We start from the raw sequence: 7,811 nt of genomic DNA, 5'->3' as shown, positions 1-7,811 counted from the left end.
GAGGTGATTGAAAATTGAAATGAAGTGTCCTGTCTCTTTCTTTCCTTCCTTCCCCTACCAGGGTTTTGTCCTTTTGTTTTTCTTCTTCTTCCTTTTCTACTGTTTGTCCTCAATGTCAGTATCCTTTCAACCTTTTGTTTTTTTTTAAAGATTAATGTCACAAATAATTCATATATTATAATAAAATATTTAATATATATTTAAATTTTAAAAAATTATAATATATTATTTAAATTATTAATTAATATTATATTTAAAGTTAAAAAATTATTTGTCTATTATTATTTGAAATTAATAATATTAATAATAAATATTATATTAATTAACAAATTTATAATTTAAATATTATATTAAAAATTTTTTAAATTCAATTAATATATTAAATATTTTATTATAATTCAATGATATTTATAACATTAACTAATTTTCAAAAGGTGTAATATAGAATTTATTTATTTTTTTGTAAAAAAGGTGAAAACTAAAAATCGAGGGAAACAAAATTGTAAGTATAAAAAATTAAACTTTAATCTCAAAAAGTGAATCATTTGGATTATATATAATTTTTTATTGCATTAAATTTTCTTAATTAAAAAAAAGAGAGGATAGAAATAATGATAATATACATTAGTAATACATGATTTAATAATAATCAAACTGTTAATTGATATAACACTATTTTTTATTAAAAGATATTACAATATGAATAAATTCGTCATAAATTATTTTGTTACCTGCATTATAAATATGTTGAAACACTTTCAAACATTAATAGGGAGCCACAATTAAGTTTTACACCAATTTTCTTTTCAGATGAAAATTAAACTCTTACAACCAACAAGATTGAATGAGCAACCCTACCATTCTTAATGTCATTTGACCATATGAATTATACCTGCCTGCTCCTATTAAACTTCTCTCTTTAATTCTTACCATTTCTTGAAAAACATTGGAGCTTCATCAAATTCTAGACTACTTTAGTTCTTGAGTCAAGCATTGATGTTGCAACATTACTTTTCCATACTAACACTTTCATGATTCAACTGTAACTTCCTTCATTTACACTTACTTTTGAACTACCCCATTCCAAATATCATTCCTGGCGTGCAGTTAGCTTGTTGCTCACATTCACTCAAGGGAACAGATTTCAAAAACAAGTTTATAATTAATGATTTTCCTACGGCCAAGAAAAGAAGTCCTTGGATTTGGAAACAGAACTTTTATTATTTTGTTATTTATTAATTTTTTTACTGTGTAAAAGATTCTGGTAATGGTGGTGGAGATTTTGATATTTGGAGGAGCTGACTGCCATGATCTGAGGGGCAGCCCAAAAAGAGTGACCTAAGAGATGGTGGTACCAACGGGAGTAGCTAACCCACTAATGGAAGCTAATGAGAGAAATATTGAAGCTATTCATGATATCAGTCATCCGCTGTTTTATTGCCTCAAGGCCAACAAGGACAGCCAATTTTTGTAATGATGATCTATTTCTTCTGCTCTCTGCTGCATGGAGGAGGTGTCAGCTTACAGAATGTGCTGTGAGGTTTTGCGTCTTTGCCTCTCAAATCTCAATCCTTTTTACTGAAGAGCAAGACACAGCATTCCTCTCTAACCCTTAGAAATCAATATTCAAAGTCATTTCTATTAAAATATTTTAAATTTGTGACAGAAAAAATTAAGCAAGGAAAATCTGGTTAGCTTATTTGAAATCGACGGATGACAGATTTATCTTTTGATCTGAGTGCAGCTTTTGAATAAGGATTTAGATGGGGATATCATTTATTACCATCATTCATCCTCCAAGATTTTTTTTTATGAATCTTATAATGTTTTGTCTCTTTTTTCCTCTTATTTCACATTTCACTAACCACTATTTGATTCAACGGCTCTTTTTTTATGGCGTAAAAAATCAATATATACACATATAATATACAAGTTAAGTTATTTTATTCTACTTTTGGATTATCCAATTATTTATAATAAATTATATAAAAATGATAAATAAAGATTTTATTAATATTTATTATTATAAATAACAAAACGATCTTACTATCACTAGTTATATATATATATATATATATATCAATAGTAGCAATTTTTGTTTTAAACGAAAATTGAGCCACATTAGGACTTATTTTTATTATTTGTGCAAATAAAAGATTTAAAAATTAATAATATTTATTTAACTCAAACATATGTAATTTAACTACATAGCACTTCATCAGAAAGTTATGATCTCTTAAACTAAGTTTTATAAAAATTATTATGATATTTTGAAGTAATTTAAACAATTAAGAGATCAAAATTCTTTAATTGAAAGACAAAGGTCTGATTAAATTTTATAATTGGATCATTGATAGTCAGTGTCGATAGAGTCAAAACCTGCCTGGCCCGTATAGAGCATAAAACTAGATAGGAAGATAAATAAAAATAACTAACAGTAAAAAGTTAAATATTTCAAAAGCAACGCAAAAAAAAAAGAAAAAGAATTTCTTGTCATTTTGCTATTAAAAGAGTTGCTTATTGGGTGATAAAAAGGAATCAACGAGAATCTTGAAATAAGGAGGAATAATTATGGAGTAAGTTATTAATTAGATACATAACATAATGATTTCTTGCTCATTGTTGCTCATTATATAACAAAATGTCGTGAATTTGGCAAAATTATCTTTGGACTAAGGAGCTGATTAGTTATGCAACAAAACAACCCTACTTAATTTAGATTTCGAAATATTGTAACTAATACATAATAAGATCACCCACTTTTAAAATAAAAGTCAAACACTACTAAAAATATAACTTTTATTGGTAGAATTTTTTATTAGAAAAAGTTAATTTTCTTTGGTAATATTTTTAACGACAAAATTATTGATGAAAAAATTTCATTAGTATTGAGTAAGTCAGTAATGTCTTTCCCTTAGTAAAATTGATATTCTATCAATAATATCCGTTCGAAAAAAAATCTACCAATAAAATCCATCAATAATTTGTAGGTAAAAATTTCGTTGAAAAAATTCATTGATAATTTGTCAATAATTCGTCAGTAATAATAAAATTTTATCAGTATTAACCAAATTTCATTGGTAAAATCTATCAGTAAAATTATAATTTCATCCATAATTTAATTAATTATATCTATAATTTTTAAAAAACTTGTAAATTAATATTAAAACATATGTAATTATTTAAAAAGCTTATTATTTCTATAAGTATTAATAAAAATAAAAAATCCACAAAACATTATTAACATTTCTAACATCCACAAAATATAATACTAAAAAATATTATTTAAATCATCTATAAAAATATCAATAACATCCACAAAAGTCCTAAAAAAGAGCTCACTATGCTGCTACATCTCTTTATCCAGAATTGGTGTTGTTGTCATCAAGTCTAGAAATTTGTGTTGGTGAAAATTGTCTGGACCATAATAACTGCATCATCTGATCTATGAAAGACCTAAGCTCAGTCCTCAACTCGATCTTTAACCCGTCAATCTTTTTTTGTATTTGAGGCTGATGAGGCATTAATGATATACCACAAATAGAGTGAGATGTTGCTGTTGTAGCAATGGATTGACTTAAATAAAATAGGTTCTTAGATCTGTCTACAGTTCGAAAGGTATAAACATGAGTGTGTGCAGCTTCAATCCCTCTAATAGCTTCAGTTCATACCTGTTGATCAAAATCTGGATGATTGAAAGAGTCTTCACCATATTTATGAGATAATGCAGCAGCATAGTTTTTTTAGAAAAAGTTTAAGACAATTATTATTCCAACATAAGTACACTATCATTCTAAGGATAGTTCAAAACCATTCATCCCACAATGTTTAGACTTTCAATTACTACACTATAAAGATAGTTCATCAACAATCATAATACACAACTAGAATCATAAAGCAAAATACACAATAGTTTTCACCTTTACAAAGTCATTGCATCTCAATAAGCGCAAAACACTATATAGTTCAATACCATTCATCTTGCAATGTTTAGTTTTTCAATTACTACACTATCTATTTCATCAACAAATATAATACATAACTAGAATCACAAAACAAAATAAGCAATATTTTCACCTTTTACAAATGTGATCTCATTGCAATATACTATAAAGATATTTCATCAACAATCACAATACACAACTATAATCATAAAACAAAATATGCAATAATTTTCACATTTACAAAGTTATTGCATCTCAATAAGCACAAAACACTATATAGTTCAATACCATTTGCCTTGCAATGTTTAGTATTTCAATTGCTACACTATTTACTTTACCAACAATCATAATATGCAACCACAATCACAAAGCAAAATACGTAATTGTTTTCACCTTCACAAAGTTATTGCATCTCAATAATTATAAAACACTATATAGTTTAATTCCATTTGTCTTACAATGTTTAGTCTTTCAATTACTACACTATCTACTTCATCAACAATCACAATACATAACCAGAATCATAAAATAAAATAAGCAATATTTTTACATTTCACAAATGTGATTTCATCATAATATACTACAAAAATAGTTCATAAATAATCACAATATATAACAAAAATCACAAAGCAAGTTATGCAATAGTTTTTATTTTTCACAAAGTTTTTGAATCTCAAAACACATAACATGTTATCTATTTCAATAAAGCAATACAACAATTTGAAAATATTCACAAAGTCATTGGAAACTCATATACACAGACAACTTTGGATTTGTTGTCAACGAAATCACCACATCTTTTTAAACATTTATGAGTGCAATTAAAGACATTTAAAAGATGGATTCTTGTTGCAATTCAAGTGACTACATTCATTTAGATACATTAAATGAATATATAACAATGCAATTTATATAAAATTGACATCATACGATTCTCTTTTTACGAACATGAAATGGAACCAAGCTATTAGTATGCTTTGTAATATTTCATTCTTTTGTATTCGATGATTTTGTTTGGATTTGGTAGAGATGTTTTGCCATTTTGAGGTGTTCCATATGTTCTCAATAAGAGCATATTAAATTAGAGCTGTGATCCACCTCTTTTTCATCATTTTGCACTCTATAATGCTATCAACTCCATACTCTCTCATTGCCAATTCTCTCTCATTAGACAATAGGTCTTTTAAACGATTCTTGAAAATATTGTTCTATGCCCATTGAACTAGAGCATCATTTGACTCAGCCCACTAATATTTTTTCTAACATAAGTAAAATTAAAATACAATAAGTGGTTGACAAGAATTTAATCTTTTTATTCAAATCAAATAAAAATATATACAAAAAAAATCTAATTACTACCTTAAATTTATCAAACATTATAGACTTTACTAGAGCAGAAAACTTTATTCTATGTTGACCAATGACCAATAAAATTCACTTGAATTATTCATGAAATTGTTGAGCTAACCGTCGATTGCTCAAAATAACTATCAACATCCATTTTGTAGTAAGATGACTTAAACTGTATAATTTTTTTTAAAAAATAACAATAAAGAAAAATTAATTGTAAAAAGTATCTCATACCTTTCTCTTAGCAGAATAATCCACTATCGCTTATCTAGATCTGATGGAGTTGGCAATCCTTTGTTTGCTTCCTTAGTTCTCTACCTTTTTATTTACCTTTTTCTCTCTAAGTGGTGGTTCATTGACGAATGATGGATTTACGTTATACTTCAATGATGGATCATCCATCATCGATGCCAAAGATGAACTGTATGGTAGATCATACTGTATCGATAATGAAGAAGACCTGTATTAGGGATCATTTTGTATCAATGCTATTAATGATCCTGCTATAAACACCCCATTTCATTTGAGGTTTAAAACTTATTTTATTTATTGTTTATTTATCTTTTTAATAAAAAAAATGGCATAGACTTAGTTGAAAAAGGATTGTTCGGTTGGATAAAAGGTTTTTTTTTTTAAATAAAATTCAATATTAATCCAACTATCAGATAGACTCTTTGAAGAGTTTAATCCTAGTTGAAACATTGTTTGGACTTGAATTTTTATCTATAATTGGTTCTAATATACATAAAAAAAATCATAGAGAAAATAATCAGTAGAGAAAATTATAGAAGTGGAGCATAATAAGGGGACAAAAAAATAGGGACATACAAATCATAAAGAAAGAAGGAAAGTAAAAATACTCGAGAGAGAAAGCAGGTTTTAAGGCATTGTTTGGTTTGGAATTAAGAGGATCTAAGGGAAGCAGCAGAAAGAATCAAAAGCAAGCAATGACCTGGAGATTTTCAGAGGAGGATTGACATTGTTGGAAGTTTACAGTATAGTTGGAAGAATAGAAGATAAGATAGGCTTTAGGATGAGAAAGCATCAGACTTCATAAAGCCAAGTAGAAGACAAAATAAAAGCAAAACTATTGGCAAGGCCACTACCATGACACGTGACCTATTGACCACCTAAACTTTTGTTGGATAAATTAGGCCTTATGTTGGATTTCTTCTCCATCTTAGGTTTAACTCAAGTTATTTAGGTAATTTGTTATTATTTCTATTTTATTTATTTCTATTTTTCCTTTATGGCATGTTTAATTTTATAATGTGTTAAAAATTAAAGATTTGTGGGTATAATAATAATAATAATAATAATAATTTTTAATTTTAATTTACTTTGTTTAATTAAGATTTTATTTACATTGTGTAATTTAATAAAATTTTCCCTATGATGAAATTAAGAGAGAATACGAATGTGGCCACTTTAAGAAATTTTTAGGGGTTAGGTTTTTTTCTAAATTTGACCAAAATAGAGGAAAATTTAGATAAAATTTCAATAATAATAATAATTCATATTTATTATCTAAAAAATAAAAAAATCTAAATAAATTTAATAAAATTTTGGGAATGAATTAACAAATATTCAAGGATAAGAATTTATAAATTTTAAATGGTAAATTCTTTAAGAAATCTTTAAGTGAAAAATTTCTCTAGATTTGACCTAAATGGTGGAATAATTTAGATGAAATTTCAATAAAAATAATTTTGTTCTTTTTCAAAAAAAAAATTAAAAATTTGGGTGAAAATATTTGACAATTATTCAATGACGAATTTAAAAAAAAATCACAAACGGTTGAATTTTCATAAGATTTCTAGGTGAAAAGTTTTTTTTCTAAATTTAACCAAAATGGTGGAAGAATTTAAAGGAGATTTTAAAAATTATTGTCATATTTTTTTCTTTCTAAGGATTAAGAAACTAATAAGAGTAGATTCTAAATTTAGCCTAAATGGTGAAAAATTTAGAAATAAAACTTTTAAAATAAAAAATAAATTTCGAATATAAAATTTTTAGTAATTACAAATGGATGATTATTTGAGATATTTTTAGGTAAGAAAATATTTCTAATTTTTGCCTAAATGGTGGAACGATTAGATATATTTTCAATAAAATAAAAATTTAACAAAAAAAAGTAAATGATTAAGTTTTTTCGACAATGAAGCCTCTTCAAGAAAAACAAATAGGATTCTTAAATACTCTTGAGGTGAAGAAGTATTTTTAAGAATTCTATTAGATTTATAAGAAAATCTTAAAAATTATCTCTTATATTTAAATATCAAAATTAAGACCATTAAACTATAAACTTTAGGATAGTTTAAAATAAAATGTTATTGTTCTTTGGATAGGCATGTGAAGGTGCTATAACTTTTTCTATATATAACCGAACTCTCAAATCTTTTTTTGATTAGTAGGCTAGAACCTATTTTTTAGAGACTCTTAGTCAAGCTTAAGAGCTCTTTAAAAATATAGATTCATTAGGTGACTAATCATACTTAGATAAAAGATTAGTGGTGA

The sequence above is a fragment of the Durio zibethinus genome, chromosome 12 (genome assembly GCF_047325235.1).
Source record: "Durio zibethinus cultivar Kanyao isolate XHJ-2024 chromosome 12, ASM4732523v1, whole genome shotgun sequence".
Classification (NCBI taxonomy): Eukaryota; Viridiplantae; Streptophyta; class Magnoliopsida; order Malvales; family Malvaceae; genus Durio; species Durio zibethinus.
Note: the sequence above shows the minus strand (reverse complement) of the source record.